The sequence below is a fragment of the Bos grunniens genome, chromosome 8 (genome assembly GCF_055505025.1).
Source record: "Bos grunniens cultivar Pamir isolate PY7600 chromosome 8, Bosgru_T2T1.0, whole genome shotgun sequence".
Classification (NCBI taxonomy): Eukaryota; Metazoa; Chordata; class Mammalia; order Artiodactyla; family Bovidae; genus Bos; species Bos grunniens.
Window position 1 is genome coordinate 110,896,710 of NC_141172.1, and position 24,726 is coordinate 110,921,435.

Consider the following 24,726-nt stretch of genomic DNA (forward strand, 5'->3'; position numbering starts at 1 on the left):
AAAGCAGCCACCAGTTCCTTGCTGGGGAGGTGGGTGGGGGTGCAGGGGTGGTTTGCGAGCCCCAGGAAGGGCCCCCCTCTCCCCGGCCTGTTTCCCTTTATCTGATGTCAGAGTAAGGCCGGGGCACAGAGTGTGGGTCCTCGCTGCTGCTTAAAAGGAATCTCACTGCTTTCCCCTTCATTCATTTGTAGAAGTGAAAAGCAGTTTAAAATCGAGCAATCCGCGTCTCTGATTCTGGCGCGGGCTGCTAAGCAGGGCGGCAGCGGGTGAAGCGCTTTTGCCGTCTCTGCACTCCCCACCCGCCACGAGCACCCGGGACCCCCAGGAGCTGTGGGCACCCGCGGGGCCACCGAATCCCGCCGGCCGGCGATCACAGCTGGAGAAGCGGTTAGCTCCACCGCCATTTCCACTGTTAAAATCTGCCGGGAAAAGGGAAGAAAAAGACTAATATACCGAGACCACGTGTGAGTAGGCAGTTTCACCCCCTGCTGTACCGTCTTGGAAGGAGTGACGGACAAACCCCGGGGTGCACACGAGGAAAACGTGGAGGCGGCCGGCCCGGGAGGCCGTGGAGGCCCGCGCAGCTCTGAGAGCGGAGGAAGCAGGCCCCTCGGAGAGCTGCCGGCGGGAGGACGCCGGCGGCGGCGGGAGGACGCCGGCGGCGGCGGGAGGACGCCGGCGGCGGCGGGAGGACGCCGGCGGCGGCGGGAGGACGCCGGCGGCGGCGGGAGGACGCCGGCGGCGGCGGGAGCCGGTCCCGCGCGGGCGCAAGGCCCTGTCCCGAGACGCTGCGCCCCGCGGAGTTTCTGCCTTCTCCTCCACACCGTGTGCGGCTGACTTGGAAGTTCGCTAGGTACTTCACTCTATCGTTATTTTATTTACATGTTTTATTTATTTGGCTGCCTCCGGCCTTCGCTGTCCTGCGGGATCTTCTGTTGCAGCGCACGGACTCTCTTGCCGTGGTGTGTGGGCTAGTTGCCCCGAGGCACGCGGGATCTTAGTCCCCCAGTCAGCGATCGAACCCTTGTCCCCGCGTTTCAGAGTGGATTCTTAACCACTGGGCCACTAGGGATGTCCCATTTTATTATTATTTTTTAATGGAAGTACAGTTGAGGTACAATGTGTTAGTTTCAGGGACACAGCACATTTCATTTGATATATATATATTTCAGATTCTTTTCCCTTATAGGCGATTACAAAATACTGACTATAGCTCCTTGTGCTATAGAGTAGGTCCTTATTTTATATATATTAGCCTGGAGAATCCCAGGGATGGGGGAGCCTGGTTGGCTTCCATCTATGGGATCGCACAGAGTCGGGCACGACTGAAGTGACTTAGCAGCAGCAGCACGTATCTTTTAATCCCAAACTCATATAATTTATCCCATCCCCTCCTCTTTCCCCTTTGGTAAACTGTAAATTTGTTTTCCACGCTCAGTACTTTATTTCCAACGTGTTATATTAAATTGTAGTGGAATAAATATGTCGATTGATTCTAATCTTCTGTATTTGGAACGTGTGGCTGTCGCCCTCAATTTGCAGATTCAGGAGGAAAGTGAAGGTCAGTGTTTCAGGAGAGTGTCTCATTCCATGTATGCAGGGCTGACAGGTGGCCTGGCGAGAGTGAGGGTTACAGGGCTGTGCTGGCGGCCCCAGCGCGGGGGAGTAAGAAGTGTTGTTAGTTGCTGGGTCCTATCTGATTCTTTGTAACCCCTCGGACTGTAGCCCGCCAGGCTCCTCTGTCCATGGGATTCTCCAGGCAAGACTACTGGTGTGGGGTGGCCATTCCCTTCTCCAGGGGATTTTCCTGACCCAGGGCTCGAACCTGGGTCTCCTGCATTGCAGGCGGATTCTTACCACCTGAGCCCCCAGGGAAGCTGGGGAGAGAGAAACTCAGTTCTAACCCTGGCTACACCTCTTTGTCGTTTTATGAAATTGAAAGTTACTTAATCTCCCTGAGTTTCTTTCTCTGTAAACTGTGCCGTTTTATAGATGATAATAACAACTCACACTCTGTGGATTTATTGGGGAAAAACGAATGAGTTAAGACTTGCAAAGCGTTTAGGATGATGGTTGCTATGCTCCCTGTAACAACAGAAAACGGGGCACTGAGGCTGGGACGTGCGCACCCCGGGTCCCACTTGTGAAGTCTGCCCTGGTCAGACCACGGCCGGGTGCAGGACTCACCGTGGGGCTCTGCTTTATCTTAAAGAGCGCCGCGGCATTTGCCCCCATCTGTGACTCGCTTTCCTTTCAGTATGAACTGAGAGAGGAAAGGCAAAGTAGAACGAAGGTGAACGGCTGTCATTCGTTAAACACCCAGCACAGGAGCAGTCAGCGGTTGGACCCCGGGGGCGTCCCCAGCCTGAATGGGGGTATTGGTCTCAGCTTCTGTGTTTTTCTCGAGAGCTGCCCTAAGGAGGAGCCACAAACTTCGTGCCTTCAACGACAGAAGCGTGCTCCCCCCGGTTCTGGAGCCGGAAGTCCAGACCCGGTGTCTCAGGCTCCCGGTCCAGGCCTTTCCCCCAGCTCCTGGGCGCCCCTCGGCCTGGGCAGCCTCACTCCTGACGTCACAGGGCGTCTCCCCGTGTATGTCTGTCTCTGTGTCCACATCCCTCCCTTTTAGGATATGGAGTTTATTTAAAATCACGCTAACCTGTGACATGGGCATTTGGAACGAAAGACTGGAAAACGAGCTGAGTGCGTCCAAGGCAGCATTGGAACCGGCGTCACTTTAGGCGTGAGGCAGCCAAGCCCCCGAGGGGAGGTCCTGGCTGGGCCAGACGGCGTCAGCGGCAAGTCTGTGTGAGAATTCGGATTCCCTTCTTCCCACCCCGGGGCTCCTCCTCACGACAGATGTGAGGCCGACTTGGTCTAGAACCCTCGACCCCTCGCCTCCAGCCTCTAGGAGACAGCGAGATGTGGGAGGAAGGAAGGGGAGCTGCCGTGCCTGGGTCCATGACACCCGAATCCAGCATTCTCTTTCCCTTTCCACCCCATGCCCTGGTGCCAACCCCGTGCCTGCCCAGAGATTCCGGCAGGAACTTCCAAGCTGGTCTCCACGTTCCCCCTGTAGTAAGGACAGCAGTCGTGCTGGATTGGGGTCACCCTACTGCTACGAAACCTCATTTTAATAGTTCCATCTCAAAGGCCGTTTCCACATGAGGTCACTTTCTGATAAGCTGGGGGTCAAGACTGTCTTGTACGAGTTTTGGGGTCCGGTGGAGGGCATGCAGTCTCTGAATGAAGGTGGCAGGAGCTGCAGTCTGCCCCACCCCATCCCCACCGCCTGCGAGTTCCCTCCTTAGGGGCACTAGTCCGTCCTCTCCAGCCTGGGGTGCAGTCGGATCGCTGGGGCGCTGGGGCTGTGCTGTTTCTGACCTGCTTGCTTTCAGCTGGCTCGCAAAGGGGACTGTGCATAATAACTCTGACCCCTGAAGTTCCAGGTCCCGTGTTCTGGCCTCTGGCCATTGTTTAAGGGGGCGGGACTGTCATCACTCCAACCTCCCCTTGTTGCCATGGAAACCTGAGGAGGAAGACAGGTTTGCCAGGGCATCGGGGTTCAGTGATGGAACCCTGAGTTGCCCAGTCCTGCCCCCAGTACCTGCCACCTCTCATTCTGGGAGACAACATGTTTCTACCTTTAAGTTGTTTTGGGTTCCTTGAACTTGATAGCCTGAAATATATTAATGAATAGAGTGTAGATATAGTATTCATTCAGCACTCAGGTTTTTAGGTTTTATTTTTTTCTCAGGCAACTTCACAGCTGGTATTGCACACACCTCTGTGTATCTATGTGTCTAAATACAGGTGTACACGCACTCATTGTGTCTGTGTACAGGCGTCGTGTCCTGCTGGGGTTTCACTGGACGAAATGGTGGATCACAGGGCGGCCGCCATGCTAAGTGTGATGGATGCTTCAGGACGATGTCCCAAGACCAAAGTCTAATCAGCAAGTCTGACTGTGTTCATTGCCTGCATCCTTACCAGGACTGGAATTATTCAGGTTTTAAAAGAACTCGGTTCATCTGCTGATAAGCGTGTATGTCTCTCCTTTCTTTTCTCCCAGGAAAGTGAGGTCATGGGATCACATGGGGTCATCCCGTTTCTTCTTTCCTGAATCACCTATTGAGGTCCTTGCCCAGTTTTCTATTGGTTAGATTCCACTCTTAATCCTTGTTTTCCCATTTTCCCCACTGTCATAGCTACCTCTTAGAATACCTGTTTATGTAAAAGAGAAAGATTCCCATTCAAGTAGAAATTACCCTCGAGTAAAAGTTTGGAATTTTCTTGTCGTGTAAATTGAATTCATCTACCTCTAACCCACTTCGGATTTGAGCCAAGTTGCTATTTAATGCGGAGAAGGCAATGGCACCCCACTCCAGTACTTTTGCCTAGAAAATCCCATGGATGGAGGAGCCTGGTAGGCCACAGTCCATGGGGTCGCGAGAGTCGGACACGACTGAGCGACTTCCCTTTCACTTTTCACTTTCATGCATTGGAGTAGGAAATGGCAACCCACTCCAGTGTTCTTGCCTTGAGAATCCCAGGGACGGGGGAGCCTGGTGGGCTGCCATCTATGGGGTCGCACAGAGTCGGACACGACTGAAGCGACTTAGCAGCAGCAGCAGCTATTTAATGAAATCAAAATTAAAATATTGATGGGCTCATTTGACTTTATTTCTTTAGTAACTATGTAGATATTGGAAAGACATGAGAGATACTGGAAAATTGAAGGATATTTTTAAGGTAATTTGTTTGAAGCAATCTGTTTAGTTCAGTCGCTCAGCTGTGTCCGACTCTTTGCAACCCCATGGACTGCAACACACCAGGCTTCCCTGTCCATCACCAACTCCTAGAGCTTGCTCAAACTCATATCTATTGAGCCAGTGATGCCATCCAACCATCTCATTCTCTGTCGTCCCCTCCTCCTCCTGCCCTCAATCTTTCCCAGCATCAGAGTCTTTTCCAATTAGTCAGCTCTTCACATCAGGTGGCCAAAGTATTGGAGTTTCAGCTTCAACATCAGTCCTTCCAGTGAACACTCAGGACTGATCTCCTTTAGGATGGACTGGTTGGATCTCCTTGCAGTCCAAGGGACTCTCAAGAGTCTTCTCCAATACTGCACGTCAAAAGCATCAATTCTTCGGTGCTCAGCTTTCTTTATGGTCCAAGTTTCACATCCATACATGACTAGTGGAGAAACCATAGCTTTGACTAGATGGACCTTTGTCGGCAAAGTAATGTCTCTGGTTTTTAATATGCTGTCAAGGTTTGTCATAGCTTTTCTTCCAAGGAGCAAGCATTTTTTAATTTCATGGCTGCAGTGATTTTGGAGCCCCAGAAAATGAAGTCTGACACTGTTTCCCCATCTATTTGGCATGAAGTGATGGGACGAGATGCCATGATCTTCATTTTTTGAATGTTGAGCTTTGAGCCAGCTTTTTCATTCTCCTTTTCCACTTTCATCAAGAGGCTCTTCAGTTCCTCTTCTCTTTCTGCCATAAGGGTGGTGTCATCTGTATATCAGGTTATTGATATTTCTTCCAGCAATCTTGATTTCAGCTTGTGCTTCCTTCAGCCCAGCGTTTCTCATGATGTGCTCTGTGTGTAAGTTACACAGGCAGGGTGTCCAGCTTGTGCTTCCTCCAGCCCAGCGTTTCTCATGATGTGCTCTGTGTGTAAGTTAAACAGGCAGGGTGACAACATACAGCCTTGGTATACTCCTTTGCCGATTTGGAGCCAGTCTGTTGTTCTGTGTCCGGTTCTAACTGTTGCTTCTTGATCTGCATACAGGTTTCTCAGGAGACAGGTAAGGTGGTCTGGTATTCCCATCTCTTTAAGAATGTTCCACAGTTTATTGTTTGAAGCAATAGTATTTTTAATTATAGACACAACTGCAGGTTTTCTTTGCTATGAACCGTTTTATGGAGTGAAAACTTCATTTTGGTTTTCTGGTATGACGTAGAGGTCATGCCTTTAATTAGATTTCTGATACTCCTTCCTGAGCCTTGGTGCTTTTAAAGGAAATACCTGCTCAAAGACATTTGAGCAACAATTGTGAAATGGTTCAATTTAACCCACTGTGGCCAGTTGAAAGGAACCGTCAACTCTGTGGCTGGCGCTTGTTTGTCTAACAAACCTGCTGGCCGCCTGGCCGGCGGGCCTGATCACTCGGAGGGGAGAGCCGTCTGCTGTGCTGGGTCCTTGGCTGGCTTCTCGTATTTTGGAGGAAAATACAGCGGAGTGCTCTTCGTGGCAGGTGATGATTTCCCCACATTTCCTTCTCAATGTGCAGAAAGAAAAGGACTGTTCAGTTGAATCCCTGGGGAACTGAGCTCCTTTGCCACTCTTTTCTTCAAGAGCACACCTTGTCCTCTGACAGCGAATTGCTCATTAATCCCCACAGAATGGCCAATTTTCCAGTGCAGCCGCTCAAGTGCACTGGAGCCATAAAAATCTCCTGAAGACCCTGGCTGCCACTAATTGCTTGCTGTGGCTTTTATGAGGCCCCGTCTCCCCACCGGGGACACTGGGTCCCTGCCGATCCCTAACCCCTGGCTGCTTTCTTGCCACGCCGGGAATAATGCCTTCAAAGCCCCATGTGGCTGAGGGCGGATTTTCTGGGCACAAAATGCCCATGACCTGGTCACTCAGGGTGAGGCGGAAGGGTTGGGTTGGCATAGGTGGGGGAGGTGGTGAAAATGCAGGCAGTTTGGGGAACAGTGTGTGTATTAGCTGTGCTGACCCTTTGACTATCAGAGAGGCAAGTGGAGCCTGAGAAAGGGAGGTGGAGGCACAAACTTACGAAGGGGAGTGGAATTCACTGGAGAACCAGGAAAGGGCTCGGCTGATCCAAGGGACAAGGTTCCCTGGGGTGGACTAGGACGTCCGGGGACCCTCCTCCCTCCTGTTGGCTGTGACTTGAAGGTGGTTTTCTCGGGAAAGTGGGTACCTCTGGAGGGAAAAGGATGAAGCGCCCTATTTCTGGAATCTGGATTAAGGCCCAGTGGGCACTATGGCAACCTTGACAATCATGAGGCAGGAAATTCTCTTAGCACCTGCTTTTTAAAAAATAAATAAAATCAATTTATTCCAATGTGTGCTATGCTGTGCTAAGCTGCTTTAGTTGTGTCTGACTCTCTGTGACCGTATGGACCATAGCCCACCGGGTTCCTCTGTCCACGGGGTTCTCCAGGAAAGAATACTGGAGTGGGTTGCCATGCCCTCCTCCAGGGGCTCTTCCCAACCCAGGGATGGAAGCCGCCCCTCTTACACGTCCTGCACTGGCAGGCGGCTTGTTCACCACTAGCGTCACCTGGGAAGCCCATCCAAACGTATATCCATATTTGAAAGTATATTTATTTTCTGTTATCACAAATTTAGCAGCTTGCAAGAACACACTTTCTAAACATTTTGTGTTATAGCTGATTTGCCACGCTGGGCTGGTTTCAGGCGTGCGGCACAGCGATCCCGTCACACATACACACGCATCCATTCGTTTTCAGGTTCTTCCCTACGTGGGTTACTACAGAGCTGCGAGCAGAGCTCTCTGCTGAACAGGAGGTCTGTGCTGGTTGTCTGTTTTACGTGCAGCAGTGCGTGTATGTCAATCCCAAGCTCCTAGTTTACCCCTCGCCTGGCACCTGGGTTTTGGAACGGCGGGTGTCCTCAACCCTCTCTGTGCCGTAGCTGGGGACCTCAGGGTCCAGCCCGGGAAGCGACTCTGCTCCAGGCCCTGGACTCGTGACCCCCTGTTCTGGACGCGTTCCTCTTCTGCAGATAAGAAAGTTATAGCCACCTGGCAGGACTGTTGTGAATCTAAACAACGTTCCACGGAGGAAAGCGTTTTATAAACTGAAAGGGCGTAAAGGAGCGGAAGGAACTCACGTGGCCGGCCCGACCGTGACCCTAGAGTGCGAGGATCCCCGCCTGCCCTGCCTCTTCTTGGATGGACTGCTTAGTGACGACAGCGCGCGCATGCGCACGCGCGCGCACGCACACGCACGCGCACACGGTCTGAAAAAGCAAAGCGCAGCAGGAGAGCAAGGACGCCGGTCTCCAACCTCCTTCAGCTCTGTTCCCTGCAGCAGACGACTCCCAGCGCGCGGGGCCTTCCTGCTTTTCCTGAACCAAGTGCTTGTGTAGCTGTAGTTGGTTCATCAGTTTTACACCTTGTTTGTTCACCTCTTTCTCTTCAGTGTCAAGACTTCGCTCGGGTTTACCTCCGCTTCCCAGCTTTCTCACTTCCAACATTATTATGACACTTAAGTTCAGTTCAGTCGCTCAGTCGTGTCCGACTCTTTGCGACCCCATGAATCGCAGCACGCCAGGCCTCCCTGTCCATCACCAACTCCCGGAGTTCACTCAGACTCACATCCATCGAGTCAGTGATGCCATCCAGCCATCTCATCCTCTGTCGTCCCCTTCTCCTCCTGCCTCCAATCCCTCCCAGCATCAGTCTTTTCCAATGAGTCAGCTCTTCGCATGAGGTGGCCAAAGTACTGGAGTTTCAGCTTTAGCATCATTCCTTCCAAAGAACACCCAGGACTGATCTCCTTTAGGATGGACTGGTTGGATCTCCTTGCAGTCCAAGGGACTCTCAAGAGTCTTCTCCAACACCACAGTTCAAAAGCATCAATTCTTCAGCGCTCAGCTTTTCTTCACAGTCCAACTCTCACATCCATACAGGACCACTGGAAAAACCATAGCCTTGACTAGATGGACCTTTGTTGGCAAAGTAATGTCTCTGCTTTTGAATATGCTGTCTAGGTTGGTCATAACTTTCCTTCCAAGGAATAAGCGTCTTTTAATTTCATGGCTGCAGTCACCATCTGCAGTGATTTTGGAGCCCAAAAAAATAAAGTCTGACACTGTTTCCACTGTTTCACCATCTATTTTCCATGAAGTGATGGGACCAGATGCCATGATCTTCGCTTTCTGAATGTTGAGCTTTAAGCCAACTTTTTCACTGTCCTCTTTCACTTTCATCAAGAGGCTTTTTAGTTCCTCTTCACTTTCTGCCATAAGGGTGGTGTCATCTGCATATCTGAGGTTCTTGATATTTCTCCCGGCAATCTTGATTCCAGCTTGTGCTTCTTCCAGCCCAGCGTTTCTCATGATGTACTCTGCATAGAAGTTAAATAAGCAGGGTGACAATACACAGCCTTGACATACTCCTTTCCCTATTTGGAACCAGTCTGTTGTTCCATGTCCAGTTCTAACTGTTGCTTCCTGACCTGCATACAGATTTCTCAAGAGGCAGGTCAGGTGGTCTGGTATTCCCATCTCTTTTAGAATTTTCCACAGTTTATTGTGATCCACATTTTTAGTTAAATCAGTAATCAGTGTTTATATCATTAAACCATGTAAATATTGCTCTTTGTAGAACCAAGACTGGCACTACGATTATACTGTTTTTTTTTTTTCTCCAAATCTTGATTTAATGCGTCATTTTTCTACTTGTAATCTTTCAAATGAATATCTTTACTTTTCCAGATGGTTTATCCTATAATTTACTGTATTATTTGACTGTATAAGCGTTGTCTCTGCAGAGCCACATAGAGTACCACGATTGTATTCTGTCTTAGATTTTCCCCTTGATTTAACAGTTGCATCACGTCGCCCTTGCTTAGTTTCCCAAGTAAACACCTGTCTTCTCTCCACACGAGCCAGTGTCGGCTTCCCCGGCCTTGGCCGTCCCCCGATCTTGTCCCGGAGCTGCTGTCTGTGGCGCCACTTCCTGCTGCCCCAGGACTTCTGTCCCTGCCCTTCGGGACTGGCTCTGTCTCCCTGAGTGCTTCCTCGGTTTACTCCCTTGTCTTGGAGCATATCCTCGAGCAGCCCCCGGAAAAATGGTCCTTTGAAGGTCAACCTTCTCCCTTCTTCTCATCTCCAGATACTCTGACTAGTGTGCACCTTGGGTTGGTAGCTTGGGTAGGTAGAGAATTTCTTTAGGATTTTTAATTGAGAGCTTGCCTTTAACAAGTATGGAATCTTTTTGAGTTTTTAACCCAGAATTGTTAACCTCATTCTGATTCTTACTCTTTTGGATGTGATAAAAATGAGATGAGAAATAGGGTCTCCTGTTTTCTCTGAAATTCCTAAGGTTTTTATTCTTTAATTCTGATGTTCTGATAATTATCAACGAAGTAAGTTCACTACAGACTTTCCAGTCCTTGTGCTGGACACTCAGCTGGAGCATTCTATCTCAGGATTTATACTTTTTCAATATGTGAAATTTTCTTGAATTAATTTTTCCAGGATAGCTTCCGCTTGGTGTCTCAGCACCTTTTTGAGATACCTCTTGGTTCTGTATTAGATCTCTTCAACACACTGCTTACATCTCTAGTACATGCTCACACAATTGCATCATTTTGTCTTACTTCCTGAGAGACTTCCATTTTATCTTTCAATCATTTACTAAAGCTTCAAATTTTGCTATCGTTTTTTGATTTCTAAAATTTATTGCTATTCTCAAGTGTTCATTGCCTTGTTTCCTTATGAAATGTTGAATTATAACACTGCCTACACTAAGATCTTTTTGAGGTTTTCTTCTGTCTTTTGTGTTAGAGACTTTTCTTAACATCTGGTGGGCTGTGCGTTTGTCTGTCTCTCTCTGCTGTGTCCCCCTGCAGGCGGGGCTGGGCCCTGGCCGGGGTCTCTGCAGACACTTCCTTGCGTGTCTTCTCCCCCGCTGCCCTTCCTCACGCTGCCTGCCTGTCAAACGTCAGCTGAAATTGCTTGTCTGCTAACATTCCCCTTCCCATTTCCCTCTGAGGATTTATACCTCTTTATTCCTTTAGCTTTTTGGAGGTGAGGTCACAGGAGGGGGAAGATAAAATTTATATTCTCAGCCCTTTGCATTTAACAGAAGCCCAAGAGCCATCTTCCTGCAGAGAGGCTGTTGAAGACCCGCTTCCTGGGAGAGAGCGTTGAGGAGAGGACACCCCCCGGCGTGGGGCTGGGGGCCTTAAGCTTGTACCCCCAACATAAAAGTCAGTTTCATCCTTAATCAGATACAAATGCATTACCACTGGCCCGCAGATCCAGGCAAGGGGAAGCCAGCTCACTCCCACGGAAATAAAATCTGTATTAGAAGCCAAATGATTTCTCTGGGGTCGAGGTGAGCCCCATGATGGACGAAGGCTGATGGTCCAGGCAGTTCTCCTCTGGGTGGCTGGTGACGGGGTATGAAGGGCACTCGGGAGTCATGCCAGGCTTGGATGTCAAACGCTGGGTTTCTGGAGGACGAAGCGGAGCGAGTGCAGCTGCAGAGCGAGCTGGGCCATAGTGGTGGGCTGCTGGTCAGACTGGATGCGTGGGTGGCCACCAGGCAGCAGGCAGGGCTCAGGCGCTTTGTCTTTTAAAGTTAAATAAATTGGTTTTATTTTCATTACCAGTCCTAGGACCATAATACAGGCAGAGATAAAAGATAGACAAGACCAGTAAACCCTCCCCTTATGCGGCTTGTCCTCACCCTGTGAGCATCTCCCTGCAGTCGCCTGGATGGCCTGCAGCCCCTGTGAGCCCCATGGGCGGCCGGCACTCTGAGGGGGGGGGTGCCCTGTCCTGCTCTGCCCTGCCCCCCACCCCCAGGACCGCCTGGGCAGGGGAGATGCCCGTGGAGCCACTTTCTTATTCTCCCACATAAGGTAGGTGGGGAGAATAAGGTCCACCTCCTTTGGTTTCTGTGAAAGGGGTGCCTTTGGAGTCAGGTGGGAGGGACGTTGTGACCCATCTGGTTTAGGGGAGGAGGCTGCAGTGGGGGTCAAGATCGTCCCAGTGAACTCTGAGCACACTAGCCTGGGTGTGGGTGGTGGGCCGGCTCAGACTGCTGTCACCCTTACGGGACTTCTTGTTCAGCCGCCCGGTCTTGGCTCTTGGAGATATTCTGACGGGCAGGATATTCCAGTCTGGCTGTACGTTTAGTCTGCCCTAATGCCCAGGCACCCTCTGATGTCAGTGGCTGTTGTCCCAGCGGTGAGCTCTGGAAGGCTGTCCTTCAGGGCCGGGCCTTGGGGCTAATAGCCTTCGGGACAGGTCAATGCGGCCCCACCTTGCCTCCGGGGAGCACGCGCACCTTTGGGATGAGAGCAGCCTGCCCGCTCAGGGTGGTGCTGCGGTTCAGCCTCTGTGTTGAGTGCTTGGTCCGCAGAGCTCAGCCAGGGGCTCTGCGTGGAGACAGAGCTGAGGATGGGGCAGTTGAGAAGGAACGAGACAGATGAGACGGTTTCTCAGCACAACCAGGACGCTAGGACACGGGCATTTGGATGCCCACCTTCGTCCTGCCTGACGATCCAGCCCTGGAGGGACGGACAGACCCCTCCCCCACCACCGCCCGAGTTGGCTGTTTCCTCCTCCTGTCTGCTCTCCACTCTCCACTAGTCCAAAGGAGGAGAAGGGACGACAGAGGATGAGATGGTTGGATGACTCGATGGACGTGAGTTTGAGTAGGCTCTGGGAGTTGGTGATGGACAGGGAGGCCTGGCGTGCTGCAGTTCATGGGGTCACAGAGTCGGACATGACTGAGCGACTGAACTGAGTCCATAGTCAGGTGTGGCCAATGCCGGACACATACGCTTGGTGACACCTGTCTCTTTTTCTTCCTGAACTGTTGTTCCAAATACTAATGAAGTTCAGTGCGCTTCTTAGGAAAGGGCCTGGTTAGGAGGCCAAGTAAGGAGCTTGGCAGACTCCCTCCCTGCAAAGCAATGATCATGTGCTGAAAATGATCCAAACCAACTTAAGTCTCTGGGAGTTGCCCCAAGGGCCTGGAACCCATGGAGAAGCACTCATTCCAGGGAAGCTGGTGAATCTTGCTGAGAACCGCGAGGGTCCGGGGCATCTGAGCCTGGTCTCAGGTCCCCACACCCCCAGCCCAGCACCTCCCAGGCGGGCGGGGAGGGCCCACCGCTCCAGCTCCAGGTCTGTCTGGGAGGACCAAACTGCGTCCTTACCCCCTCCCCACCAGCCCTGTGTCGAGCCTGGCTTAAGCATGGTGTCCTTTTTCTTTGGACTGTAAAGATGATGACTGTCCCCAAGCACGGTTCCATAGGATACAAATGAGTTGACCCCATTTCGGATGAACGCTGAGCTCCTCTCAGGGTGTCACAGAGGAGGTGGGGAGTCACCGGCAGGGGTTTTTGGTGAAAAGAACCAGAAAGGCCGGTGTATCTGTCGAGGCGCCTGACAGCCTGTATTTACCGACTGGATGCGTGCGCACACCCTCCTAAGCACCCATTTAGCTGACAGTCTGGGAAATGTCAGCGTTCTAATTAACTCCAGCCGGCAAGGCTGCGCTGCGATTCGCAATCCCTTTGATTGATGCCGCTGCAATTAGGGCCTGGCGCCCTCCCTGCAGAGTGACGGGAGCAGGAGGTGGCGGGCTGGGCCTCCGCAGAGGGCTCGGGGCTTTGTCGGATGCTCGCAAAGAAGCTGTGTGCCTGGGGTCTTTTCCCATCCTCGCCCCACCCGGACCAGGGGGTGTGTCCTTTTGTTGGAATGAGAAGGAATTGCACAGACTCCTGTTTCTGGAGATGCTGCTTTATTCAGGGGTTCTGAGGATTTGAAGGCTATTAACGCTGAATCCAATCGATTTTTCCCTCATCCTTATGAAATGCATTGACAGGATGTCCTTATTTATATTTACCTTACAGATAAACTGGTAAATGCTATGTCTAAAATCTCCTGATTAAAAGGATAGGAGGGACTTCCCTGGTGATCCAGGGGTTAAGACTTGGCCTTCCATTGTGTGTGGGTTTGATAAACAGCAACAAAAACATAAAAACAGAAGCAATATTGTAGCAAATTCAGTGAAGACTAAATATAGTCCCCATCAAAAAAAGAAGTCTTTAACAAGGACAGGATTAAGGCTACAACCCAGATATCTAGAGATGCCATGTAGATGCGATACACTAGATGAGAGTCTTCCTGCGAGAACTGAATTCAGCAGATCAGAGCTCTGTGGTGACCTGGTCTGAACCACAGCAATGCTGGGGAGCTGCCCAGACAAATACGTCATGGGTCATGGAGACGCGCAGGTAGAGACAGCATTGTCCCCAAGGCCTGAGGACATCTGGGTGAGAGCTTTGGTAGTGTTGGAAGGGGGCCCGTTCTGACTGGCAGGCAGAGATTCCAAGAGGAGGGACCACTGGGTCAGCCTCTGGTGCATGGAAAGAATTTCTGTAAGGGAAGAGCCAAGGGGCAGAGCTTCCAGCAAAGTCACGGCTGAAAGAGCCTGCAGGCTGTGTTTGGGTGACAGCCGTGGGGTCCCCGTGCTGAAGGTGGGCCTGAGAAAGGGCGTGGTGGGGAGCAGGCTGCAGAGGTGGGAGGTCACGTTGCACGGAGCCTGGGATGCCGCGGCTTCGGAACTTGGTTTAGTTATGGCGGGTGGTGGTGGGGGCCATTGTAGGGCTTCGGTAGGACTGGTTTGTGTGACATGAACCAGTCTACAGACAAGCTCATCCCCGCCATACAGCAGGAAGGCTGGAGGCCGGAGAGCCAGCCGACAGAGAATGCGGCTTCTCTCGAGCAGTTAGGAGGGGCCGTACTGGGTCAGTATCCATGTTTCTCCAGGTCAAGGTGAGTGTGGCTCCAGGGACTGACCGGCTGGGCTGAGATAAAGATGAGAGATGACGCTCGGACAATCCCATCTCAGTATGGAGATTGGCGCCTCCTCTAAGCTCCGAAACTCAACTAAGGATAAAGACATAGCCCCGGTCCTTAGAAAGCAGAGTTCCAGTTCATACGAGGAAAAGACCCCGCTGATGGGGAAGACGATGGGAGTGAGTCTAGCTCTGAAGGCAGGTGAGAAGCTTGGCACCTCCCGCAGAGCTTGGAGATTCCTCGTCATGGTCCTCTCGGGGTCTGGACTGGGTCTTCTTGTAACTTGCTACAATGCAGATCTGAGAGGGATGCTTTTGACGTATGATGATTAGCCTTGAGTCAACCCGACCGGGCCACGGGGTGCGGAGACCGTGAGTCAAGCAGCGTCTGGGTGTGCCTGTGGGGGGTTTATGGAAGAGACCGACTCAGAGCAGGGGACAGAACAGAGCCAATGGCCCTTGCCAAGGTGGGGCCTGGTCCAGGCCACCGAGAGCCGGGAAAGAACGAACGGAGGAGGAGGAAGACTTTGTCCTCCCTGCCGGGCTACGCCAACTGCACAGAGGTCCTTTCCTTCCTCTGGGTTTAGGCTTAGAACAGAGCTTACGCCTCTGGCTTTCCTGGTTCTCAGGCCTTTGGTCTGCACTGCGTGTTCCACCGGGCCTCCTGGGTCAGCAGCAGAACCCAGACTCCTCACTCTCCGTGATCACTCAGACAGTTCCTTACAGTCTCTTGATATATTTACATTTCCTATTGGTTCTATTTTTCTGGAGAACCCAGATTAATTCAGAAGTGTTAATTTCCTGTTTAAAAATTTTTAGTGACTTTACTATTTTTATATAAATAATAATACACATTATAAAAACAATCAAGTAACAGAAATGAGAACAGAAATGAGAGCCAAAAACACTGCTTAATACCCTAAAATATTATTCTAGGGCTAAGAAAAATATTTTGAAACATTCAATAGGAGCATGGAATTATCATATTTTTAACTCTGTGTTTTAATTTTAGATATTATCAACTTGTGGCTGTGAGAGAGGAGAGAGCTAGCACTTTTACAAGTCTTGCCAAATTCCCTCCTCTCCCCTCTGATTGTTGTATTTATGATGTTATTGTTTTAACATTGTTAAGGTTTCTAACATTTGCAAAATTTCCACAGTGGTTTAATATTATATTAATAGATGTAATAAGATCAACAATGTAAATAAATAGCCTTTTATGGGCTTTCTAAAAACTGTGAAAAAGGAATTTCGTCTTCATTTTCAGGGCAATTGTTTTTTGTTTGTATTTGCTTTTAATTTGAAAGAATTTACTCCTTATGATTGTGTTGCAGGGGCAAGATACGCTTACGAGCTAATAAGCTTCATCTCACATTTGATTTATGAACATGTTGTTCTGTTGCTAAGCTGTGTCTGACACTTTTCAACTCCGAGGACTGCAGCATGCCAGGCTCCCCTGTCCTTCACTGTCTGCAGGATTTTGCTCAAATTCATGTCCACTGAGTCTGTGATGCCATCCAACCATCTCATTCTCTGTGCCCCTTCTCTTTTTGCCTTCAGTCTTTCCCAGCATCAGGGTCTTTTCCAATGAGCTGTCTCTTCTGCTTGCTGCTAAGTCACTTCAGTCGTGTCTGACTCTGTGCGATCCCATAGACGGCAGCCCACCAGGCTCCCCCATCCCTGGGATTCTCCAGGCAAGAACACTGGAGTGGGTTGCCATTTCCTTCTCCAATGCATGAAAGTGAAAAGTGAAAGTGAAGTCGCTCAGTCGTGCCCGACTCCTAGCGACCCCATGGACTGCAGCCCACCAGGCTCCTCTGCCCATGGGATTTTCCAGGCAAGAGTACTGGAGTGGGGTGCCATTGCGTTCTCTGTCTCTTCTGCTTATTATAATATATATTTATAGGTACATATACATATATATATATATATATTTCCTTTGAAGTTCTTTCCTATTTGTTACACATGATTTCCTCAGATAATTTTGTAAGATCGTTAATTTTTCCATTTTGCTCATTTCCTGGACTGCAGGTTGCCCTGGAATGCAGTTAGAACTGGACATGGAACAATAGACTGGTTCCAAATCGGGAGAGAAGTGTGTCAAGGCCGTGTATTGTCACCTGCTTATTTAACTTCTGTGCAGAGTACATCATGAGAAACCCTGGGCTGGTTGAAGCACAAGCTGGAGTGAAGATTGCCAGGAGAAATATCAATAAGCTCAGATGTGCAGATGACACCACCCTGATGGCAGAAAGTGAAGAACTAAAGAGCCTCTTGATGAAAGTGAAAGAGGAGAGTAAGAAAGTTGGCTTAAAACTCAATATTCAGAAAACTGGTTCGTGGCAAATAGATGGGGAAACAGTGGAAACAGTGACAAACTTTATTTTGGGGGGCTCCAAAAGTCACGGCAGATTGTGACTGCAGCCATGAAATTAAAAGATGCTTGCTCCTTGGAAGAAAAGTTACGACCAACCTAGAGAGCATATTAAAAAGCAGAGACATTATTTTGCCAACAAAGGTCTGTCTAGTCAAAGCTATGGTTTTTCCAGTGGTCATGTATGGATGTGAGACTTGCACTATAAAGAAAGCTGAGCACTGAAGAACTGATGCTTTTGAACTGCGGTGTTGGATAAGACTCTTGAGAGTCCCTTGGACTGCAAGGAGATCCAACCAGTCCATCCTAAAGGGGATCAGTCCTGGGTGTTCTTTGAAAGGACTGATGCTAAAGCTGAAACTCCAGTACTTTGGCCACCTCATGGGAAGAGTTGACTCATTGGAAAAGACTCTGACGCTGGGAGGGATTGGAGGCAGGAGGAGAAGGAGACGACAGAGGATGAGGTGGTTGGATGGCCTCACCGACTCAATGGACATGAGTTTGAGTAAACTCTGGGAGTTGGTGATGGACAGGGAAGCCTGGCGTGCTGCAGTCCAAGGGGTTGCAAAGAGTTGGACACAACTGAACGACTGAACTGAACTGAGGTTGCCCATACTAAGTATTAATACATCCACTGAAATTTTGAAGACTTTCTAGCTACTGGGGGAGAAACGACATAAGCAAATGCTGACTTTGGGGATAACTGACTAGTGATGAAAGCACCATTTTTACTGGAATCATCAAAGGTCACAAACAGAATCTTACTTATATCTTAACAAAAGCGCTAAAGTCTATGATAAGATATTTGTTAAGGAGCTGTCCGTGGGCTGCAGACCCGGGACCGCTGAAGGAGTGCATCCTACTGCAGGGCAGGGCAGGACCCGGGGCCCAGCTCGAGAACCCAGACAGAGAACCCAGCCTTCCCCGGCTCCGTCCTCGGCAGGCGGCGCATCACCTCCACACTGCGGAGGGCGGAGCTCCGCTCAGTCTTCAGAATCAAACACTAGTGTTTTCCACACGCATCCTCACAGGACACCTCAAAATCATGTTAAACCAGACATCTGGGCTCTCTGCGGCCTGGTCAGGTTGGCAAAAAATAAAATATAAATTAACCATCTCATGTGGATTGGGCCTCTGGTTACATCACTACTGGGTTATTTTTAACCCTGATTGGTTAACCACCACTCACATTATAGCATTTTACTGAAATTTCCTATTAAGAAATAGATGTAAATAATCTATAAAAGTCCACTAAAATCACTCTATTAAAAAACATTTTTTTTGGCCATGCTGTGTGGCATGTGGGATTTTAGTTCCCTGACCCAGACCCTCTGAATTGGAAGCACAGAGTCTTAACCACTGGACCACCAGGAAGTCCCAGAAAATTCCATTATTTTTGAACATTTCCAGCACATAGTTTCTCAGAACAATAATTTTCTGCTGTAAATAACATCTACACGAGAAACACATAAGTTAGCAAGATGACAAGAAATGCAGAAGCTGGCGTGGGGTGGCGGGGGCCAGGCAGGTGCAGTTCCCTGGAGGAGGTGCTGGCGGTCCATGCCGGTGGCTCGGCTCCAGCCTATCGGCCCCGGAAGGAAAGGACACTGCCAGGGGCTCTAATTTCTCAAGACACAAGGAGCATCTTCTTTCTGTAGGATATTTTAAAAAATGTTGGGTCCCTTAAAAACGCCGTGTGGTTTTACAGTGATAAGAGAATAGACTCTGTATGATTTCAATACCTCTGAGTGAGTGAGTGGGTGAGTGATAGTCACTCATTCGTCTGACTCCTTGCGACCCCATGGACTGTAGCCCACCAGGCTCATTTGTCCTTGGAATTCTCCAGGCAGGAACACTGCAGTGGGTTGCCATGCCCTTCTCCTTCTCAATACCTTTAGACCATGACATTTTTTGCACCTGGTCTTACGTCCTTGGATATTTTCCAGCATCTCCTAGTTTATAGTCTATGCGAACTTAAATAGAATTTGTATCCTACTGTTGTGTGAAAACTGTATAAGTCTTATTTATGTTGAAACGATTCACAGTGCTTTTCAGATTTACTATATCCTTCTACTTCTCTGTATGTTCATTCTATTAATTTTTGAGAGTTTGACATTGAAATTTCAACTAAAAATCTTGATTTATCTATTAAAAGTAATTGTAATATGTAGTGGAATTATATGTAACTTCATTTTATATTTTCTAAGTCTCCTGTAAATGTGCTCTCACATTCTTGTAGTTTAAAGAATAAAAAAGAGAAAAAACAAACAGAACGCGTGTGGTTTTAGAAGCCGTGTCCGTGCCTGGGACGCAGCTGGAGGGCTCTGTCTGGACACTCTGTTCTAGGGAGGAAGAACAGGTAGAATCCGGGTCCCTAATTCTGAAGTGTGGGTCTTCACTATTTCATGCTTATTTTTGTGCCTTAGGCAAGTGATTCCACCTCTGTGATTTTTGGTTTTCTCCAGTATAAGATGAAGTTGCTTACTGCATTAGACGGAAGATCTTCACTGCTTCACCTGGCTCTGAGGCATTTACAAGTCAGCATATCCCGATGTGAACCCATCACTTCTCTCAAACCCACATGCCTTTCTCCTTCCTCCTTGAAAGACGCGGCCACTCAGACGCCAGGCTGTCCTCAACACCAGCATCATCCCGAGTGCAGAATATTATCTTCCTTTGCTTCCAAAATCCAACCCCGAGTCTTGTTAATTCCAGATTCTCACCATCTCTTGGGCCTGCTCTTTTCTCTCTAAATCCACTGACTTTCCTTCAATTAAGAGCTTCGTTGTTGATTTCACGGGTTATTGATACTGCCTTTCAATTGGAATCCTTGCCCCTGACTTCCAGCTCATCCATCATCCTGTTGGCAGAGTGGTCTTTCCAATTTATACCTTGGACCAAACCATCTCTAAATTCTGATCACAGAATTCTTCTCGAGTCAAACTTGTATTCTCAGCACTGAACATAGCTCTTCATGATGTTCAAGGACATATGATGGATGAGTGAATAAATGAATAAAATAATTCTTTGCTAAATCTCGTATTTTATATACAAAAATTGTACTTCACCTCTGGACATTGATTCAGTTGCTGGCTTAAGACACTGATGGCATTTAGGGTTGGATCAGAAAATATTTTGAATTTAATATTAAGTCTTTTTTTAAGCTAAGCATTCAGGCCTAATTTGTGTGGCTAAATGTTCAACTCTTGAAAAATAAAAGCTTTATCACTGGGCTTCCCTGGTGGCTCAGATGGTAAAGAATCTGCCTGCACAACTAAAAGAATATGTGTGTGTGTGTGTGTGTGTGTGTGTGTTCATGACGTAATGCTTATTTTGAACACATGCTTGTCTCATGAAAACCTAGGTTGCATCCTCCGTACAAAATCTGAATTTCTTAATAGATGGATACAAATCATAGTGGTTTTTCTTCTTTATAACTTTGGAAATAAGAAAATTGTTCCTGAACTATTTTTGTGGTGAAATGCCTTGTCACAGGAACAGTGTGTTCTTCATTTCTCTTTTTGGGGAAAAGAGATGCACCAGGTTTCTTGAAAGAGGCATGCAGGCTGCGTACTCCCCAGAGTCCAGACGCTCTCACCTGCAGTGACTGCCCTGCCACAGAAAGTCTGTCCTGTTCTTCTTGGGCCAAATTGTATGTAAAATGGGGACTGAAGCGTTTCATTGCTAATTCCAGCCTTCACTCACTGCGGAGCGCACTGGCTCGTAATGGCCAGCTTAGTGCTTCAAAATGTCACGAGAGAGCAGTGAAGCCCTGGGAATTGACCACTCACACTAATTACAGGCTCCACTGATGGATTCATGTACCTTTGACCTGGGGAGGAAAGCCATAAATTCACATCCACGACCGCAGAGGGAAGTCGAGGGCTACGCAGCGTGAGTCCTTTATTTGTGTGTTTAGCAGCGCTTTCCGGTTCTGCAAACACAGTCTTGTCAGGATTATTCTCAGGTTATTTGTCTAGAATCCACAGGAAGGTGACTTTGTGTATTTGGGGGATTTACATGCCATTCTACAAAATAATCTCTCTTTAAAAATGGATAAAGTAGATTGCATTAAACCAGAAAGGAAATATTAGTTTTGATTCTCTTCGTAAGCCAAGTTGATTAAGGAAAGCATTGTAGGAAAGGGCCGGACTCCGTTCTGAAAGCAGAGCTCTGGGAGTTGTGGTTCTCTGTGTCCTGGGCGTGGACACACCGCAGAGCTGGGCGGACCCTCGTTCAGTGGAGGGACCCACTGAGGAGGGGGGTCTGGGGTGGAGGGGGCCACGTGTGAGTCCCAGGATTTAGGTCCTGCTCCGCTCAGCCAGAGAGCAGTCCGGTGACCCTGGGTGAGTGAGTTAACCTTTGGGCGTCTTGGTTTCTCAGCTGTGAATCGGGGATAATGATCCGCAAGTTTCTTAGGAGATAATGGAAGGATGTAGAGTGGATTTGAAACCTGAAGGTGTTGCCCAAATGTCAGGAACGACTATTGCTTTTCTGACTGCTGGGCTCTTAAAGCTAAATGCACGTCCTGTGACCACATCTGCGCGTTCTCCCCTCCTGAGCCTGGTCTGCCTGGTCTGGTCACCAGGAGCACCTCGTGACTCTGGGCACGTCTCGCGGGGTCTGCGGACATGGACACCGTTTATACTGATGTCAGAAGTGAGGGCGAGCCCACAGGTGATTCTCTACCAGCAGCCGCTGTGCTGTGTTTTTCCTTCTTTCAAGTTGTATCTTTGGAAGTTTTATGCTACAGTCTGTCTCTGGTGGCTCAGATGGTAAAGCGTCTGCCCACAGTATGGGAGACCCAGGTTCGATCCCCAGGTGGGGAAGATCCCCTGGAGAAGGAAATGGCAACCCACTCCAGTACTCTTGCCTAGAAAATTCCATGGATGGAGGAGCCTGGTGGGCTACAGTCCATGGGGTCACAAAGAGTTGGACACGACTTCACTTTCACTTTCTGTTGGCTTGGACTCACAGGCTTCCATCGTGTTTGAGGCAGCAGGAAGCAGAGATGTCAACTGCTCGTTCCGTTACAGCCAGGGAACCTGAGGCCAGGTGACCAAGCGGAGGTGCAGGTGAGGCAGCAGCAGGCGATGGGTGGACTCCCAACCCGAGGCTTCTTCAGGCGTCTGCTACACAAAGCTGCCTAGTTCCGAGGAATGAAAACCAATTTTGCATGACTTAAAGGGGAAATTCGCTGAAATGACAAAGGGACCTGCAAAACCACCAGGAGAGTTGTGAGCAGGCTCTGAGGGCCTCTGCAGACCTCATGGCTGAACCAATCAGACTGGGGCGCTGTGTGCTGCCCTGAAAACACCCCAAGCATCCTTCTCTCCAGGCTTGTAGGCTCAGGAAGGAACATTCCGTCTGTGAGCCAAAGTCACTGGTTGAAACCTGGCCGCAAGGGGTGGGGCGCTGGGCCTCCCCCTCAGCCCTGCAGGTGGGCACCTCTATGTGGACTAACGCCCAATCCTATTTTTACACAATTATTATGCAATTCTATAATGGTGCATGTTCTACACAACTATATAATCCGTGTACATTAATCGGCCATTAGTAATATTTTCAACTCAGGAAAAAACTGCAACGTTAACCACAACCAGCACATCGCACACAAAATAAAAGCAAAAATACTGTGCACGGCTGTGGCCTTGTGAGTCACGACAAATCCACACCCTCCAAGTCTTTGAGTTCTTTTAATATCATTATTATTTTCAAATGTATTTATTTTTAGTTGAGGATAACTGCTTTACAGTTGAGTTTCTTATTTTTACGTATTCTCCTTACTCTAAGACATCTCTGGGACTGCAGCTTTCTGATGGGGACCATCCCTAAGCTCGTGTTTTGTGTAACTGCTGACCAAGGGGTTAGAACCACTGGATCCCTCGAGCATGTTCCCTGGACCCAGAGTCTCTGCCAGTCACGCCCAGAACCGTGTGTTCAGTGAGACACGCCGTGTGTGCTCCCCACCTTCCTGAGCATCGTCAGCCTGCAAGGGCACAGCCAGTGCTGAGCTTTTACTGATGTAAGTCGATGAGTTTTATTTACACTTAGGCTTTCATTTAATTTAATTTATTTAAAGATTTTTTTGGATGTGGACCATTTTTAAGTCTTAATTGAATTTGTTGCAATATTGCTTCTGTTTTATGCTTCGGTTTTTTGGCCTTCTTTTTTTTCCTGACCAGGGTGGAACCCGTACCCCCCTGCATTGGAAGGCAAGGTCTTAACCCCTGGACTGCCAGGGCATTCCACCGTAAAGCCTCTCCTGGGTGTGGGCCTGCGTTGGCTATCCGGGGAGCAGTGGGAATACAGCCTTGTTACAGGTCTGAGGTCAGGGACACGTATGTGCATGAGTCACGTGTGTGCAGGGCATGTCGGGGGGGGGTTTCTGAAGGCCCCCAAATCCTGCTGCCGAGATGTTCTGTAGCCACTTGGTTTTGTTAGTCTGTGCTACGTGCTCAGAGATACTCGAAACTGTCACAGAGTCAGAATGTTGCTTGTGTTGAGGGCAGAGCATGAAATGCTATTTCCCTGGTAAAGACAGAGTGACAGGCTGCCACTGAAATCAGCTTTCCCAGGGGGACTTGTCGAAGACGGAACCCATTGTCAAGGAGGTTGGAGAAGAATCTGAAGAATTGTCCCCTTGCAGTACCCTGGTGAGGGTCCCCCGTCTCAGTGCCCTGGTGAGGGTCCCCCGTCTCAGTGCCCTGGTGAGGATCCCCCCTTCAGTGCCCTGGTGATGGTTCCCCCTTGCAGTGCCCTGGTGAGGGGCCCCGCCCTGAACTGGCCTGCGTGCGTCTGTCCCTCTCGATGGACTCTGAGCCTCTTGGAGCAGCAGGCCACGAGCTCTGGAAGCTTCTGTCGCCCACCCTGCAGGGCACAGTGAATGGCTGCTGTGTCAATGACCGTCTGGAAAACTAGCTCAGAAGGTTCGTGCTCTCGCAGCACTTTCTAAGTCAAGGTGTCAGTCTATGCAATCAACAAAATGTCTCCCCAGAACAGGAGGGCGTATTTTTAAGAAAGCACCGGTAACAAATCACATTCCCGCTTCCGGCACTCGGGTCCAGTTTTGTGTTGAAAGGCCAGAGGCGGTCACAGGCTCCATCTCGTCACCTTGTGCCCGAAGGTGGGCCACCTCCTGCCACCTCTCCGGTCTGGAGGCAAAACAGAACAGTGAAGTGAGTTATTCAGAAACAAGGTCCTTGCTTCGGACTCTCTGCGGGGGCCTGGCAGCAGTGTGTGCGCATGCGTGTGCGTGTGCGCGCGTGCACGCGTGCGTGTGTGTGTGTGTGCTCCGTTGTTCAGTTGTGTCCCACTCTTTGCAACTCCATGAACTTCCGCCCACCAGGCTCCTCCGTCCATGGGATTCTCCAGGCAAGAATCCTGGAGTGGGTTGCCATGCCCTCCTCCAGGGCATCTTCCCCACCCAGGGATTGCACCGCGTCTCCTGCATTGGCAGGCGGGTTCTTCACTGCTGGGCCGTCTGGGAAGCCCTTGGCTGCGGCATGAGGTCCCGGTAGTGACCAGGAGGGATGCCGTCTGTCCGGGGCAATCCCCTGGGGCAGATGGAGCCCTCAGGGACCGACAGCGCCCTCAGCCCAGAAGAGCGAAAGCGGCCCTCCGCCAGCAGGACTGATTCCTGCCCCAAAGCAGCTCAGGAAAGTCGCCTTCTTTCCTGGGGATGAAGGGGCCTCACGGAGGGGGCCGGGCAGGGCGGGGAGCCTCCCTGCGGGGTCAGCCTGTGTC

General features: G+C 49.7%; 1 long non-coding RNA gene across 1 annotated transcript; it reads left to right on the plus strand.

Annotated features, from left to right (window-relative positions):
• Window positions 1–716: 716 nt before the first annotated feature.
• LOC147367923 (uncharacterized) lies at window positions 717–19,253 on the plus strand. Its single transcript, XR_015169349.1, has 2 exons — window positions 717–853; window positions 16,638–19,253. It is a non-coding gene; the product is annotated as an uncharacterized LOC147367923 (long non-coding RNA).
• The last annotated feature ends 5,473 nt before the right edge of the window (window positions 19,254–24,726 follow it).